The 19,079-nt window shown below is 36.0% G+C and overlaps 1 pseudogene across 1 annotated transcript in view; it reads right to left on the bottom strand.

Moving 5' to 3' along the window:
- The window catches only part of LOC111055424, a 131,598-nt pseudogene that overhangs the window by 51,568 nt on the left and 60,951 nt on the right, over positions 1-19,079 (bottom strand). Inside the window, exons 17-23 of the transcript XR_005572930.1 lie at positions 18,626-18,729; positions 16,024-16,249; positions 12,334-12,758; positions 9,176-9,220; positions 9,037-9,144; positions 5,943-6,248; positions 3,036-3,231 (exon numbers count right to left, since the gene is read on the bottom strand). The product of XR_005572930.1 is annotated as a probable chitinase 10 (transcript). The remainder of the gene's footprint in view (positions 1-3,035; positions 3,232-5,942; positions 6,249-9,036; positions 9,145-9,175; positions 9,221-12,333; positions 12,759-16,023; positions 16,250-18,625; positions 18,730-19,079) is intronic.

The raw sequence follows: 19,079 nt of genomic DNA, 5'->3' as shown, positions 1-19,079 counted from the left end.
CAAAACAGATAGCGCTATCTCTCTCTCGCTGTCTTTGGTAGAGAGTTAGAGGGGAGGATATTTTTAATATTCTTTCCGAAGAATGGACATTGATAAGTCCAAAGCTCCGCCAATTTATGTAGATGCATAACAATATAGTATCTATAGTTATTATATTACAAATACTTTTCATATCATATACAGTTCAATAATTATTTTCTTAGTCTATATTATGTAAATTCATCTATAATTTTGCTGTATTGTAAGCTATTGTATATAATTGTATAAGCCAGTATATTGTAATCTACATAAATAAAGTACTCAATCAATCAATCGCTTTGCAATGTTGTCAGTTTGCCAGAATATTTTATTTTTACTTTTGACAGTGACTGTACAAAAGTAGACAAACAATTCTCAGCCGCCATTTTTTTTCTTCATTCTATCAAAATACTTGAGTACACAAGTCGTATTTAAAATGTAGTTTTGAAACAATAAAATAATTTTTAGACATTACCGTATGAGAAACACATAATAAATTCCTGAAATGACATTTTAAAAGTTGATAGCTAACCATCCTTGGCTCCACCTATGCTTCAGTTAGGCTACACGTATAGGTTAGACCTACTCGTACTGGTATAAATAATATTGAAAGGTTATTTCAGAATTATTTACGTTAAAATTACTTTTTTTGGATAGGATTTCTATTTTTCTATTATCTTTAAAAGAAATTGGAGTAGAATACCTACCAAATAACTTAATTTCTGTTGTTTTGAGATTCAGATTGGTGTATAACAGCTTTTTAAATTAGCCGCCATTTCAGATTTGTACATAAAAATCTTGAAAATCTATGAAAACAAATTTTTGAATCAGGTTATGAAAAAATATATTTTCTTGATTAATTTGACATTAAATTGATTATTTTATCAAGGAAATGACAATTATTATTAGATCAAATTTAATGGGATGAATTGAGTAATAGCTGTGTACACTCAGTGGCAAAATGAAGAGACTTGGCAACGTTTTTCTCCTATATTTCTTCACTGCCATTATAACGTGGACCTCACTATAGATTTGGTTCTTTGGTCTAATAAAAAAATCCCTGGTTGTTGGGTGAAAGTGAAGGAATCCAACTACTCATGCCTGACTGCTATCTATATTCCTAGCTATAAAATTACGGCATGCTGGGCTGGTTGACTCAAACATCTGGCAACAACTCAGCTGGTTGATCAAATGTTATTGCAATGCATAGTAGCGTCTTGAAGCTGTAGTAAGAGGTAAAAATCTGGTGTGGCGCACTCACACAACTTTCCTTGCCGTTATGAAAATTGATCACTGACGCTAGTGTTCCCGCGCATCTCAAGTCTACTATTCAAAGATTTGAGCCAGCTGGTGACAGGGCAATAACGCTGGAGACACACATGAGGTCTGCTATATCTTCATAGTGAATGATTTAATAGAATCAACAATAATTTGCAATTGAATAATCACATTTTCTCGAATTTAAAGCTCATTTTCAATTTTAGGTGAAAATGTTACTGAACATTAATTGTAGAGATTTTCATGCTCAATCTACTCCACTTGAATTTTTCGTTCCAATTGTATCTGAAGCCTGATAATTGGGAATCTATCAGCATTGATGGGGCGAAGCTCCTGAAATTTTTACAGATATGGGACTTGTGGTAGTTGATAGAGCTTATCAATGACTATTCTAGGTATAAATTTAATCAAAATCGTTGGAGCAGTTTCCGAGAAAATCACGAAAAACCCTGTCTTTGACAACATTCTCGCCATTTTAGCCGCCATCTTGAATTGCATTTGATCGAAATTGTTCGTGTCGGATCCTTATAGTGGAAGGACCTTAAGTTCCAAATTTCAAGTCATTCCGTTAATTGGGAGATGAGATATCGTGTACACAGACGCACATACTCATACACACACCACACACACACACACAACACACACACACACACACACACACACACACACACACACTACAGACCAATACCCAAAAAACCAGTTTTTTGGACTCAGGGGACCTTGAAACGTATAGAAATTTAGAAATTGGGGTACCTTAATTTTTTCGGAAAGTAAAAATCGGTCCAGGAATAAGTTATGAGTCCGTGACCCTTGGAATAAATAGGCTCGCTTCGCTCGCCTCAAAGAACAGCCTTCTGCTACGACACCTGGATTCTAGGGAATTCGTTGATGTTTTTTTTTTGCAAAAATCCATGATATTCATGGATTTCCTAAAAATTGCAAATCTTCCAGATTTGGTTGATATTCAGGCTATGGATAGAGGTTGACCTAACAAGTGTTGTGCTATAATATGAAACGTTTCGCTACAATACAGGCCGAGTTATTCACTCAAACATAAAATCTCACCTCCACTCTCAGATCAGAGAAATCACTCATCTTCAAATGCTTATAACTCAAGAATAGGAGAGAATTCGGCCAATGTGATGACATATTATTGTTGCTCTCGTCAAGTACTATCATTCCTCAGAGTTTGAGCGATTCTAATTTATGATTTATTCATGGATTTCATGGAAAATGAAAATCTCCCAGATTTGGTTGATATTGGGGCTATGGATAGAGGTTGACCTAACAAGTGTTGTGCTATAATATCAGACGTTTCGCTACAATACAGGCCGAGTTATTCACTCAAACATAAAGTGTCGGTTGCACGTACGTCGGTTAAATTTTAATCGTGATTAATTCCACGAGATCCAATCAGAGAAGCCGTCTTATCAAAAAGGCCTCCTCTGATTCGTTCCCGTGAAATTAATCACGGTTAAAATTTAACCGGCTGTTGTACAACCGGCACAAAATCTTTCCTGCACTCTCAGATCAGAGAAATCACTTAACCAATGAAAAAATCGAATGTAATCCATTCATGGATTTCATGAAAAATGCAAATCAACATCAGTGGCGTCTTGAAGGGTAAATCCGGTCCAGGGATCTAGTTATCAGTCTGGGACTGTAGTCCTATAGTTTCTTATCATACATAGAAGAGAAAGAACAATTATTTTAATGAATTAATGAGTGATTGATATTACTCCTTTGTGATGCATGGCACTGAACATTATGAGCCCAGTCGCAAACTCCAATCACGTGATTAAATAGCAGGCCGGGAGCACATCTTAGCCGCAACAGCTGACCGTTGACGCACACCTCGTATTGGTCACAAGCCTCCCTCACTGGGTAGTACTGGCCGTCAGTACATGCCTCGGGGGGACTTGGTGGTGGGGCCTCCTGAAAATCGAAAAATGTTGTGAAAATGGTCACAAGTATCAAAGTTTGAATTGGTTTATATTTCATTTCATTTATTGGCAATGAATAATTAATCATGAATTTATTGCCAAATACAAGAAATATTTTTACAAATAAAATAATCATTAAATTACAATAGTTTTTGGCGTGACTGGGAAAAGAAGCCTTGAGCTCCAGCCACGAGTTCTAAAAATGAGGAATACATTTTTTATTCTAATAACAGCAGTACAAATGATACAATTGTGTTGATGGATGATAATCTATGGATGTTGAATTTTATCAATAATCAAGTACTTGATAAACAAAATATAGATGCACAGAAAATAGTTATTTGTGCAACTAGTGCGCAAAGTGACAGTTTGCTGCACCGAAAGAAACGTTTACTGGAATAATGGTTTCTTGAGTGCAGCAAACAAACTTTGCGCACGTATTTCACATTAAATTTTTCCTACAGTTACCATTGAATATGAAAAGTGGATAATTATGGGTGAAATTCCCTGAAATCCATCAAATGTTTTTCTGTGTAATTTTATTATTAATAAAAACCTTAATTTATTTAAAATTGAATAATAATAATGAATTAATCAAGGTACATAATAAATAGGCAACCACTGTCACCGTTGTCCACTGCCATATTATAACGTGGACCACAGTCAGTGTTACCAACTTAATTTTGATTTTCCTGGACTGGTGCTCCATATAACCTACTAACTATTTTGCGTTGTGATGCTGCAAATCTGGAGTATGCAAAGTAATACTTTGCGCAATAGAGCGGAAAAGTGATTCTTTGCGGCCGGCAATTAGTGCAGAAATGGTCACTTTTCAAGGTATCTGTAGGAAAATAATATAAACATTGTCATCAATCACAGACCATACTTATTTTTTCTCTCCCTTCCATTTTTACTTTCCTTGCCCTATTACCATAGGTAAGGAAAGTATTGCTTTCCGAAAAAAATTAGGTACCCCCAATTTCTTAATTTCTATACGTTTCAAGGTCCCTGAGTCCAGAAAGTGGTTTTTGGTATTGGTCTGTATGTGTGTGTGTGTGTGTGTGTGTGTGTGTGTGTGTGTGTGTGTGTGTGGGGTGTGTGTGTGGTGTGTGTGGTGTGTGTGTGTGTGTGGTGTGGTGTGTGTGTGTGGTGTGTGGTGTGTGTGTTGGTGTTTGTGTGTGTTGTGTGTGTGTTGTGTGTGTGTGTGTGTGTATGAGTGTATGTGCGTCTGTGTACACGATATTTCATCTCCCAGTTAACGGAATGACTTGGAACGTAAGGTCCTTACACTATAAGGATCCGACACGAACAATTTCGATCGAATGCAATCCAAGATGGCGGCTAAAATGCGAAAATGTTGTCAAAAACAGGGTTTTTTTCGCGATTTTCTCTGAAAACGGCTCCAACGATTTTGATCTAATTCATACCTGGAATAGTCATTGATAAGCTCTATCAACTGCAACAAGTCCTAGGCCTATATCTGTAAAAATTTCAGGAGCTTCACCCCATCTATGCAAAGTTTGATATTGGATTCTCAATTATCAGCCTTCATATACAATTTAAACGAAAATTTCAAGTGGAAAAGATTGAGCATGAAAATCTCTGCAATTAATGTCCAGTAACATTTCACCTAAATTGAAAAGCTTGAAATCCGAGAAAATTGTGATTATTAAATTGCAAACTGTGGCAACTGTTTGTTCTATTAAATCATTCACTACTAAGAGATAGCAGACCTCGTGTGTTTCCAGCGTTATTGACCTATCACCAGCTGTTTCATATCATTGATTAGTAGACTTGTGATGCGCGAGTACACTAGCGTCAGGTGATCAATTTTCATAACGGCAAGGAAATTGTGTGAGTGCCCACACCAGATTTTTTGAGGATGTACTTATTGTATGAATCAATAAAGAATAAATTATAATGTTACATTCATATGAGATTCACACAAATTTTACAGCATTAATGTGAAACATAAACGACCTATACCATGAGATATTCTTCTATGCTATCTTTTCTCTATGGTAATCTCTAAGTCATCGAATTCCATTGAGCCTACATCCATACTCGGTAAATGAGGATCTCAATGCAAAATGTCAAGTTAATCAGTTGAGTAGTTGAGACGTGATGATGCGTCATTCGTGAATCTCCTACCCCTGTCGTGTGTTGTTGGAATGATATTTTATATCCTTCTTAGAGAATCGACAATTATTAGTTGAAACCCGCCATTATGAAGATCATCACATTATTATATTATTGTTATTCTAATTGCATTCTCTTTATTCTCATTAAATAATTATTGATACTTTGTGAAATTCGTTGAATAACTAGCATTATCGTCATTTAATGTAAATTAGTGTATAAGCCAGTTCTTTCCTTATTATGATTATAGATTTATGAGCGAGCTCCATAGTAGCATAGAGAAACAATAGCTTGAGTATATATCCCATGGTATAGGGCATTGTGTCGTAACTTTTTCTGTTATCTCAAGCTGATAGTCCCGTAGATCTTTCCCGTGTAGCTTTATGACGCTGGTAGTCTCTCATATTGGTGCCGTTCATACACTCTTACCCGGTCAAAACAGTAAAAATCGACAATAATCGACAGTAATCGGCTTGAGATAACAGTAAAGGTTGCGACATGAACGCCCTATACCATGGGATATCTACTTACGCTATTGTTTCTCTATGATAGTAGTTGACTAACCGTTGTAGTGGTGCTAGGCTAGAGGTCTATGAGTAGGCTTGCTACTAGGTCTGCTAGGCTTGGGCCTCTTATGGTGGCAGGTCTCTTAGTAGAGCTACTTGGCTTGTGAGTGGTGGTGGTGCTGCTACTAGTAGGCCACCAAGTGGTGCTCTGGTGGTGTCCACCATGGTGTCGAGGTGGTGCTGGTGGTGGTGGTATGGTGCGGTGGTGTAGTCAACTCAGGTGACCACCATGTGGACGAGGATTGGGTCCACCATTCGTCGGGTCGTTCAGTGGTCGACGTGGATGTGCTGCTTTCTATATGACCTGACACACACACAACATAGCCTCATATAGTTACAGAAATAAATTCACAGAATGAGTAGATGTGCTGCCTTCTATATCAAATCAAATCAATCAAATCAATTTATTTCCATAAAAACACTTTACAAAACAAAAATTAACTAATAATTTACGGAAAAATAGCACCCGCAAAGAAAAATCTGAGCGCGGAGTGCGAGTTGTGCTTATTTTTTACAATGATGAAAAATACAATACCGTAAATTTTTTGAGTATATTAATTATAAAACAGAACCAGAAGTAACAATGGCATATCACATATGATCGACACACAGAATATGAATGTCTGATCAAAAAGGAGGGGAAAAAAGAAAAGAGAAAGTAGAAGCCAATCTTTAGAGGCGAGTAGACTCAAGTTTTAGTGAACATTAAATTTATTTCTTTACTAGCCGTCAGGCTCGCTTCGCTCGCCATATCCGTCTAGCCAGGGCTCCGCCCCTGGACCCCCGACTGGATCGTCCGGGAATGAGATCAGCAGCTCGCTTCGCTCGCCTGCATTCTTCATTTGAGCATTTTTATCATATGTTAGGACAATCCAGTCGGGGGTCCAGACTAACCGTCTGGCTAAACGATATGGCGAGCGAAGCGAGCCTGACGGCTAGTAATATAATATTCCCAGGATTGAAATAGCAGTGCCCAATCAATTTTTCGCGATAAATGCATTAAATCTTCAACTTGGTGCCAACCTAACAAAGTCAACTCAACTTAATGCCACCTGACAAAATTATTAATTAGTTGCCAGTTAACAACTGTTTCGAAGAGGTACTCTATCTAGATTATGTCTATAGTAACATATGATATGGAAATTTCAATTATAATTAAGAGATGGGAGAAGAAGAATATACATGCTAAAAGACGAACTTTAACCCTTAAAACCGACCCTTAGATTTAAATATTGCCAAAAGATTTCTTACTGCGCCTCTAAAGGGCCAACTGAACATACCTACCAATTTGAACGTTTTTGGTCTGGTAGATTTTTAGTTATGCGAGTGAGTGAGTGAGTGAGTGCCATTTCGCTTTTATATATAAGATAGCCAGGGGCACAGCCCCTAATCTAAGGCTAGGCTAATCTTTGAGGCGAGCGACAGTTCAACAGTATAATTGACCGATCCAAGTCTTCTTCTCAGGGAGACTGAGAATTGCAGCGACGTGGTGTATAGATGTGTAGTTGGTCGGGTGGCTTTTTGCATAGGCTGGATTGGACTGAGCAACTGCTCCATTCACCGTACATGTAGTCTAACTTACCAGCTCAATTTAATTAAAATATAACTTTTTTCCTCCACCTACTGTCTAAAGTACTTACTTTACTCCCTGAAACCTAATACTAAAGTGTCACTTTTTCGCTCTCGGTAGTAAAAAAAGAAAAACTCCCTAGGGAGTAAAAGTGACTCCATTTAAATAACATGGGAGCATCTCTATTTTGAAACTTACATTGTAATAGGTTAGAAGGTCTAAGCTCAGATGAGAAAGCATAATAGAGGTGTCTGTCATTGAGTCGACTGAATTCAATACCACAACCAGAAATTTGATCACTCTGAAAATTATGTTTGTATGATATATAATTATATTCTTAATATTAGTAGACGATGAAAATTATACCTTTAGATTCAAGTCGACGGTTTAGCATTTCTCTTTATGTTTATATTTTTTATATTTATATGTTCCGCATTCACAGCGAAACGCTGCAATAATTTTTATGTAATTTAACAGGTATGTTCTTTTTTGTATTTCGCGTCGACGTATATAGAAGGTTTTTGGAAATTTTGCATTTGTAATAAAAGAGGAAAAAAGGAATAAAAAGGTAATTTTGCAAGGATAATAAAAAGGGAAAAGGAGTCTCCTTCGAACACCAATATTACCATGAAAATCAGACTTTAGAATTATTTATCATAAATCAGCTGCCGAGTGGATTATTAATTGCATGCAATGACGCATGCAATTAATATCTCTATGTAGCTCAGTAAAACGTCAGATGTAGTGTGGACTATTAATTGCAAGCAATGAGGCATGCAATATTGATATAACTCGAAGTAGCTTATTATTTTCTCCCGACTTTTCCCTGCTTTCAACTCGGTAAGCTTTTGATGATACTGTAGTAACATAGTTGTTTACAACAAATTATTAGCACTGTAATGCTAATAATTATAATAAATATTAATAATTATTGACGATACAACAACCCAAACAGCCATTAGTTGTTTACACAGCGATATCTCGCCGACATGTCAAGACAGGACATAATTTGTTGTTGTTTTAGGAGTACGTTTGAGTTTCTTTTCGCGTTTTAAATTTTTCAATTAATTATACAGTATTTTCAGTTATTAGTGATGATTTAGTGAAGTATTATTATTCAATTTGGTTTTCAACTTTCCTAATTATAAATTCCTAGTTAATAAATATTTTGGACTCAAATTGGACAAAAAATGTGTAGTGTAAACATACCTATTTTTGGACAATTTCTATCTAAATTTGGGGAAGGAACAGTTTTGGGCTTTAAGCCTGTTGTTCCTCTCCCAATCATTCATAGTTCAGAATGATTGTATCTATTAATGTATAAATGAATAAATGATAATTCACTCTGATGGACAGCATTGGCTGTGGTTTTAACTGTTCACAAAACTACTAGTAACACTTTTAAACTCATCCAATAAAATCCAGGGGGCGTAGCCCCCTGGCTAATCTTTGAGGCGAGCGAAGCGAGCCTATCCTATCAAAACCAAGAAGAAGTAGTTAACAGAAGAAAATAGATACAGACCTGGTTTAGTTTGGCATTTAGCCTGCTGTGGCCAGTCGCACACTTGCAGTTTGCTGTTCCAGTGCAGACTGCCGCACATCTCTGCCTCCTGAATTCGCCCAGAATACATCTGTAGTAGGCATTACAGTCACTAGGGTCTGCCCGTATTCGCCACTCGTACAAGACGAAGGCAGCTCTGTTGCTCCTACCAAAAATAAGAGAAAATCATTCAATTATAGAGTAGAAAATAAGTTAAGGTAATAGTATATTCGCACCTAGAGCAGAAAATGAGATTTTCCGGTTTACAAGTCCGAGGCCGTAGGCCGAGGACTAGAAAAGATTGAGAGCCGGAAAAACATTTTTGCCCGTGGTGTGAACGCTATTTTTCGCCACACACAAAAATAAACTATATATATATATATATATATATATATATATATATTATATTTGTAAGTCAAAACAAACGGATGTACCCGGTTAATTCTTTTACATATATATATCCATCATATACATACATTTTACATATATATATTATACATATATACTAAAATAAACTATATATATATATATATTATATATATATATATATATATATATAATATATATATATATATATATATATATAATATATATAATATATATAGTTTTATTTTTGTGTGTGGCGAAAATAGCGTTCACACCACGGGCAAAAATGTTTTTCCGGCTCTCAATCTTTTCTAGTCCTCGGCCTACGGCCTCGGACTTGAAAACCGGAAAATCTCAAATATATATATATATATATATATATATATATATATATATATATATATATATTATATATATATATATATTACATTTGAGTGTTTCGCGGATGGATATATTATTGTAAAGAATTAACCGGTACATCCGTTTGTTTGACTTTGTTTGTTTTGACAAAACAAACGGATGTACCCGGTTAATTCTTTTACATATAATATATCCATCCGCGAAACACTCAAATGTAATATATATATGAGAATAATTGTTTACTAAGCACTTCCGAAAGCAGGAGTGGAAGGTGATAGCTCTAGCAAATCTGAAGTAATCTGAATATCAGGAAATTGTCCAAGTATTTTTATTTTTTATTCTGATTTGTCTAAATAGCCTAAAGATGATGTTCAATTATGTGGGAGGTTCAGCTTATACTTTTTTATTCTTTCAAATGACAATAAGATGATATTATTATAAATGTTTTAATTATTGAATAATGAACACAAATGATGAAAAGTTTTTTGATCAGCTGTTTTTGATCACCTTTCTTAGTTCCATGTTAGCGGCTGGAAAGGGTACTCTTTCCGGCCTAGGCCGGAAAGAAACCTGTTCTGACGTCAGACGAGAGTCGTCTGCAAACAATGTCTTTCAGATCTACGTGGGGACTGGAAATAGCTGCTTTCTGTGCAGTGTGGCGAAAAGATTATTCCATTGCTAAGTTAGGTTAGGTTAGGTTAGGTTAGGTTAGGTTAGGTTAGGTTAGGATTCCACCATTATATCACGCTACAGCTTTGTTTAGTAATATCCAGTTAACACTAACACATCACTTTAACCAAAGATTAAGGAATTTGATTTCACCAGCGAAAATATGTCAAAACTAACGCTGAGTTAACAAACGAGAGATTAGAGTAGATCAAAGTGACAGTGAGCTGCCATCACTTTGGGCGAATAGTGTGTAAACAACAAAACATCACCTGGACAATCATCAATGTTTTGCAAGATAGAGAAATCGTCGTAAAAGGAAAAACAAATGCAAATCTCACTACTCCAGTTTTACAACTCATTCTAAAATATTGCATTGAATACAACTCGTTTTTATTTTTATTTATTTTTTTTTTAATATCTTTATTGCACATAAAAACAAATACAAAATAAACTCACAAAAGAAATATTCTAGATTATAATATTATGCTATTTTACAATAAATTAAAATTACATGGCACCACCCAGCAAGGGCAAAACCCTGACCGCTGAGTGAGAGTATCAGCTGTTTAGACAATATAAACATTTATTTACTAATAATCAAAGCTACAAAAAATCGAAGTTCAACAATAAATTACTAGTAATTATAATATTTGACTGATGTCGAAGAAAAATTTTGTATCACCCACTTATTTATCTGTTCCATCCTCTGTCTACCCCTATTAGAAAGAGATTCTGATAATGCATTTGGCATGATATTTATTATTTTTGAGCTAAGATACCCCAATTATTGTCTTCGCACTATTGTCAAATCTGAATATTAATATTATAATGTGATGAGATGTAACTCTCAGGTTATACATAGAAACGTTATTATTCACTGTAAATTCATCCTTCCTCATCCATGCATAGTAGACAAGTTTCTTTATATAAATTTGACGTACTGTCATCACTTTAAATTCGGCAAATGTTTCACTACTACTAAAATATTTTTCCTCCAGCTACTGTCTAAAGTACTTACTTTACTCCCTGAAACATAATACTAAAGTGTCACTTTTCGCTCTCGGTACTAAAAAACTGAAAAACTCCCTAGGGAGTAAAAGTGACTCCATTTAAATAACATAGGAAGCATCTCTAATTCAATTGTAATAGGTTAGAAGGTCTAAGCTCAGATGAGAAAGCGTAATAGAGGTATCTGTCATTGAGTCACTGAATTCAATACCACAACCAGAAATTTGAACAACTCATGAAATATATGTTTGTATGATATTATATTCTTATTTTGTAGACGATAAAAATTTACACAATTTTAAAAAAATTTTATTCTTTTCAAAATACCAGCCAACAAATATTTTTGATCTGCAATTCAATCTGAACCGCGTGATCTGGAGTCAGCCATTTTGGTAGCTGCTCAGCTGATATAATTGTTACAACTTTTGCCGATAGATAGCGCAATCGGCAGTGCCAATCAGACGACCGTTTTTAGGTTTTAGATTTAGGTTATGTTGTTAGGAATGATTGTCACCAATACGTAAGTTATTAGATGATTTTATTTGCAGTTTCTATAAAAAATGTAGATGGAGGAAAAATGTTGTGTACATCATGAGCGAAAAATACTTTTTCTCCCTCAGGAAAATTGCTGCCCTCGGCTTTGCCTCGGGCTTCAAACTTTTTCCCACAGGGAGAAAAAGTTGTACTTTTCACTCTTGATATACAAATAACTATATAAATACAATAATTACAGAATATAGATATGACTGGGGAGAGCAAATACTGTTCTACTCCCAAATTTCATAAATAATAAACTTTCCAAGAATTCAAGTACAATTTTATGTCTAAAATTGTCTCTTAACTTATTAAAAAGTACATTTTTTCAACTCAACTCACCAACTTCCTCGCTGGGTGCAGTGTGGGCGGTGGTAGAGGTGGGGGTTTCGGCTTACTGGGCCTAGTAGGCTTACTAGAAGGCTTACTAGTAGTGCTACTAGGCCTAGGCTTAGTAGGCTTCGGTCTAGTAGGTTTGGGCCTCTTTGTGGTTGGCCTTCTAGTGGTGGTTGTGGTGGTAGTACTGGTGGTGGTTTCCTCTTCCGGTTCCTCTTCATCTGTGGTTTCCGGTTCTTCTTCTGTGGTGGTGGTGGTGGTACTACTGGTTGTTGGATTAGAGGTAATTGGCTTTGTAGTGGTGGTATCACTGGTTGTTGGTTTTGTTGTGGTGGTACTACTGGTCGATGGTTCCTCAGTCCACCAAGATTGTGTGGTTGTAGTGGTAGAACTGGAGCTCATTTCTGAGGTAGCTTCTGGGCTTACTAGGCCTGAAATGGTTAATTGAATATTTAGTTATCTATTTTCATTGAATAATACCAGTAATATCATGATATAGGGCGTTTATGTCACAACTTTTACTGTTATCTCAAGCCGATAGTCCAAGTTCTTTCCCGTGAAGCTGTGTGACGCTGGTAGTCTCTCATATTGTGCCGTTCATACACTCTTACCCGGTCAAAACAGGTCAAAACAGTAAAAATCGACAGTAATCTGCTTGAGATAACAGTAAAAGTTACGACATAAACGCCCTATACCATGGGATATCTACTTACGCTATTGTTTCTCTATGATAATACCATACAGAAAATTAAGCAGAATATAATAGATATATTGCTATTATAATATAATACAATCAACATATTATGCTATATTTTCTCTATGATAATTAATGAATGATTGGGGGATGATTCAACAGTTTCAGCCCAAAACTGTGGCTTCCTCAAATTTATATCATTATAAATAGTCCCAAAATATAGGTTATGTTCTATCACAATATAAATAAATATTAGAAATAATTGATGATTAGAATCTCTCTATATTGAATTGTATCATGTAGAATGAAAATTCCAGTACCCTTTCATGACATGATAAAGGGTTATCTCCAAGTTATTAAGGTGCGTACAGATATACGCGCCGCGAACATGAGCAATACACTTTTAATCAGCTGATGCCAAGCTTTTTATATATGTATCCTTAGACCAGTTATAGAATAGACACGGCCAATTGTATATTCATACTAAAAGTCGATGAAGCCAACATCTACTGCCAAATCCACCCATCTTGACGTCACAACAGTGACGTCACGCATCGTATAGACATTGTTGTTAAACATAGCTTGTTTTTCATAGCAGATTATCATTTATTTATGTAATTATTATTTATGAAAATGGTAATCTCCTGCGCAGCATATAATTGCACTGAAATTTTTAGGAAAAAAAATGGAATATCTTTTCATGGGTAAGTTGGAATTTATACACATAAATATTGTAAGTTTTAACTGTTATATTATCCTTGGTTATGATGTAAGTGAACTCATTGCAGCATGACAATAAATTAGTTTTGTAGGAAACCGCACCATTATAACTTTGAAGCCGATATCACATAACACATCATAAATTAACAGATATAGTTTTTGCCCCTAGCTATAAATAACCTTAAAACACCATGAATCTGAAATAGACACAATCTGAAAGCTTTCAATACGATGCGTGACGTCACTGTTGTGACGTCAAGGTGGGAGAATAATTTGGCAGTAGATGTTGGCTTCAGAGGCTAGACTTCCCAGCGTGTCTATTCTATAACTGGTCTAAGTCTGTATCTTACCGTTTCTGTAAAAACACAGATATAGTCAGCTGATTAAAAGTGAATTGCTCATGTTCGCGGCGCGTATATCTGTACGCACCTATAGACACAAAATCAACATGAAATAAAAAATCATTCATGTATATTTTAAACAGTTTCAAGTCAATTACTGAAATTAATATAGTAATAAGATACCGTTACTAAGATATTTAGAAATAATAAGAAAAATATTATTTTCCTACAGATACCCTGAAAAGTGACCATTTGTGCACTGATTGCAGGCTGCAAAGAATCACTTTTCCGCACTAGTGCGCAAAGTGAGTACTTTGCGTACTCCAGATTTGCAGCATGACAACGCAAAATAGTTAGTAGGTTATATGGAGCACCAGTGCAGCAAAATCAAAATTAAGTTGGTAACAGTGACTGCTGTGGCTGCTATAGTGAGCAGAGGTGCAACGAAGCACAACGCGCTAATTATTAAGTAGATATTATAATGGAGGACAACGACAGCACAGTGCCACCACAGCACACACCACACAGCTGCCCCCCGCCATTCAAACACTACTACATTATTCAGGCAATTTTACCCATAATTACCCACTTTTCATATTCAATGGTAACTGTAGGAAAAATTTAATGTGAAATACGTGCGCAAAGTTCGTTTGCTGCACTCAAGAAACCATTCCGCCCTCGCCTACGGCTCGGGCGTAAACGTTTCTTTCGATGCAGCAAACTGTCACTTTGCGCACTAGTTGCACAAATAACTATTTCCTACAGTTACGTTGGAAAGTGGTCATTACTGCACTGATTACAGAACGCAAAGAATCACTTTTCCGCTCTAGTGCGGGAAAAATTTTTCTGCACTCCAGATTTGCAACATGGCAACGCAAAATACTTAGTAGGTTATATGGAGCAACAGTGCAGCAAAATCAAAATGAAGTTGGTAACAGTGACTGCTGTGGCTGCTATAGTGAGCAGAGGTGCAACGAAGCACAACGCGCTAATTATTACTATTATATATTATATCGAGGACAGCAACAGCACAGTGCCACCACAGCACACACCACACAGCTGCCCCCCGCCATTCAAACACTACTAAGTTATTTGATGGATTTCAGGCAATTTTACCCATAATTACCCACTCTTCATATTCAATGGTAACTGTAGGAAAAACTTAATGTGAAATACGTGCGCAAAGTTCCTCTGCTGCACTCAAGAAACCATTCCGCCCTCGCCTACGGCTCGGGCGTAAACGTTTCTTTCGGTGCAGCAAACTGTCACTTTGCGCACTAGTTGCACAAATAACTATTAGTATTTAGTAGTTACTAAGATATAATAAGATATTTAAGATACAAGATATTAATATGAGATACAAGCGGAATAAGAATTTATCTCAATTATTGGAACATTTATTCAACAAATAGTGGTCACTTGGGAGGTTGCCTTTGACATTACACCGCCTTGAATAATGGAATTTCCATATTCACTTGAAGTGAGCCTGTCCTATTTGGGGATCAGAGCTACCTGCTTTGTGGAATGATACACAACGATAGCAACACCAATTTTAACCGAATACTACCATTATAACGTGGACCTCACTATAGCAGTATAGTGTTCGACATACCGACAATATGATACAGTATCATCTCACTTGATACACAACACTATGATTTGAAACAAAACAGGATAGAGCTATCTGCTTTGTGGAATGATAGACAATGATTGCAACACCATGTTAATCAAATACTGCCATTATAACGTGGACCTCACTATAGCAGTATAGTGTTCGACATACCGACAATATGATACAGTATCATCTCAACTTGATACACAACACTATGATTAGATACAAAACAGGATAGAGCTATCTGCTTTGTGGAATGATAGACAAGGATATCAACACCAATTTTAATCAAATACTGCCATTATAACGTGGACCTCACTATATCCTACCATTGTCAGGTGTAAGGGTGGTTAAGACGGGCGGAGGTGTGGAGGGCAGAGTAGGTTTGGTGCAGTCCTGTGTAGAGGTTACGGGGCCCTTAATGCGGCCCAGCCCTGAATTCAGGGCCCTCAGCAGCGGAAAGGTGTGGCCCTTACAGCAGCGGTTGTGAAAGTCATCCAGGTCTATAGTCCACGCCATGGCACCGCCTAGCTTCTCGGTTAATATGTATTTCGCCTAAAAAAGACAAGGGCAAAAATGGTTAATTGACCGAGCGAAGTGAGGTCTAAGATTCAAGTCGACGGTTTGGCATTTCTCTTAATGTTTATATGTTGCGCATTTACGGTGACTTTGGCCCCGTATACGAGGTTTTTGGAAATTTTGCATTTCAAGGATAATATAAAAGGAAAAAGGAGCCTCCTTCATACGCCAATATTGGAGTGAAAATCAGACTATAGAATTATTCATCATAAATCAGCTGACAAGTGATTACACAGATGTGTGGAAAAGCCAGTCTATTGCTGTATTTCCAAGGTCTATAGTTTCAATCAGGTACTTGTGGATGAGAATACTGCGTGAGGTCTACTGTTCACAGAACTACTAGTTTATCGAGCAGTTATGTTATTTTTGAATAATGTATTCATCAAGGCTGGGCGCACACCAGTCAGTCAAGACAAGACCAGACACGTTTAGTCACAATACTCCACATAGTTGATTATGACACAACTCACACTGATTAGTCATTGCAATTAGACATGCCTTCATAAGCAACAATGTGAAGTATTGTGACTAAACGTGTCTAATCATGTCTTGTCTTGTCTTGACTGACTGGTGTGAGCCTATCCTTAATGAATATATTACTGATTGTTTTTGCAACGCTATAGCATAGAGAAAAGATAGCATAAGAAGATATCCCATGGTTTGTAGAATTCATTCAAAGTTTGCAAGTTTTGTATCAAATTATGGTGTTGTGTATCATGAGCTGATACTGTATCATATTGTGTTGATACTGTATCATGTAAGGTATGGTAAAGGACCGCTATGTTGAAAATGTCACTGTTAACATTAATTTATACAATAAGTGGATCATCAAAATGATTGGGAGAGGAAAAATAAGGTAACCTGTGCTATACCTCTCCCAAATTTAGATAACACATAGTCCGAAATAGGTTAAGTCTTGTAGTTCTTCAATTCACAAAATTTTCAGTGCTCAAATATTTTCACAAAGTAGATTTTCAAATTTAGATGCTTCAAAACTAAACATAGAAGAAATTTTTCTAACTGACGCCGATAGTCCTAGTAGTTGTTTTTGGTGAAGCTATGTGACGCTGGTAGTCTCTCATACTGTGCCCTTCTTACACTCTTACACTCCCAACAACACACTAATAATAGACAGTAGTCGACAGTAATAAAGTCGAAAGAAATAAAGTAATTAGCTTGAAATTCGGACCATAAACGACCTGTACCATGGGATATCTTCTTATGCTATCTTTTCTCTATGGTAAAACCCTCCATGTAGCTTGTAGATGCTAGATGTATTTCGCCTAACAAACAAAGGCAAAAATAGGTTGATTTTCCCACCAGATTCAATTTCAATAATTATAAAATGAATATTAGAACCATAGAGAAACAATAGCATAAGTAGATATCCCATGGTACAGGGCGTTTATGTCGCAACTTTAACTGTTATCTCAAGCCGATTACTGTCGATTTTTACTGTTTTGACCTGGTAAGAGTGTATGAACGGCACAATATGAGAGACTACCAGCGTCATAAAGCTTCACGGGAAAGAACTACGTGAACTATCGGCTTGAGATACCAGTAAAAGTTGCGACATAAACGCCCTATACCATGGATTATCTACTTATGCTATTGTTTCTTTGGATTCCTGCAGGCCATTCTTTAAAAGAAACGGCATATTGACTCTGCCCTGTATATTTATGCTGCAAGCTCTGACATTTGTCAAAGATAATCTGAGGCAATTCGATCTAAGATACGATGTAAACAAATAAATACCGGACGGGTACGACTTTCCAAAACACAAAATATGTATGTATATATCGGTATAAAATTATTTAATAAACTGCCTGAAAGTATCCGTGATAAAATCTCTAGATCGTTCAGGTACGCAATTTCCAAACTATTCAAAAATAGGGCTTTTTATTCGATTGAGGAGATGTTGGCAGCTGATATTTCATGTTAATATTTGACCTCTATTATAATATTGTTATTGCCAATTAGAAATATGACTGTATATAACTGTGAAGATACTAAGTACGCGGGACTGTTGGCTGTGATAGTATTTCTCTGTTTTGAGTACCTACGTGAAATGTATGTATAATGTATATGTTTACCTGATGACTTTGTCAATACATCTATTTGTTCACGGCAATAAAAACATTTTGAATTTGAATTTGAATTCTCTATAATTAGACCCACATAGACTATTACGTCCGTGTGTGGGAGCAGTTCTTAAGATTAGCTGTGTTACAATAAAAAGTATTGGATATTTATCAATAAGTTCAATATTTATATATCAATCAACTTTGTTTACAATTAAATAATAGCACAATATCATTAGTTTTATTGAGTGAACTATAAATTGTTATGTACCTTCTGTTTAATAGAGGTGGGATCGTCGTAGCTGACCCACTGGTCCCCCGAATATGCATAGGGACCCACGTCCGATGTCTCCGCTTTCCAGTTCTGTTTCGAAACTGAAAATAAAATATCAAAATTGATAATAAATACTTTAAAACCAACCCAAACTTTCTCACATAACTCATTGGCCCATATGAATTAAACCAGAGCAAACGCTCATGAGCATCCTTGTCTATCATTCAACAAAACAGATAGCGCTATCCTTTTCTACCTTCGCAACGTTGCCACATCATTTTTGAACAATGTAAAAATATTAAAGATCAACAAAATATACAATCTAAATCATGACAATTCATTATAAAACCATTGAAAATATATTTTATTGACGAATAGATATAAAATAGATTATTTGAAACAAGAATGAACAGTTAATATTACATCAATAAACCTGTATCTGCTACCAGCT

This window comes from Nilaparvata lugens, chromosome 14 (assembly GCF_014356525.2).
Source record: "Nilaparvata lugens isolate BPH chromosome 14, ASM1435652v1, whole genome shotgun sequence".
NCBI classification, from domain to species: Eukaryota; Metazoa; Arthropoda; class Insecta; order Hemiptera; family Delphacidae; genus Nilaparvata; species Nilaparvata lugens.
Note: the sequence above shows the minus strand (reverse complement) of the source record. Positions and strands in the feature narration are given on the sequence as shown.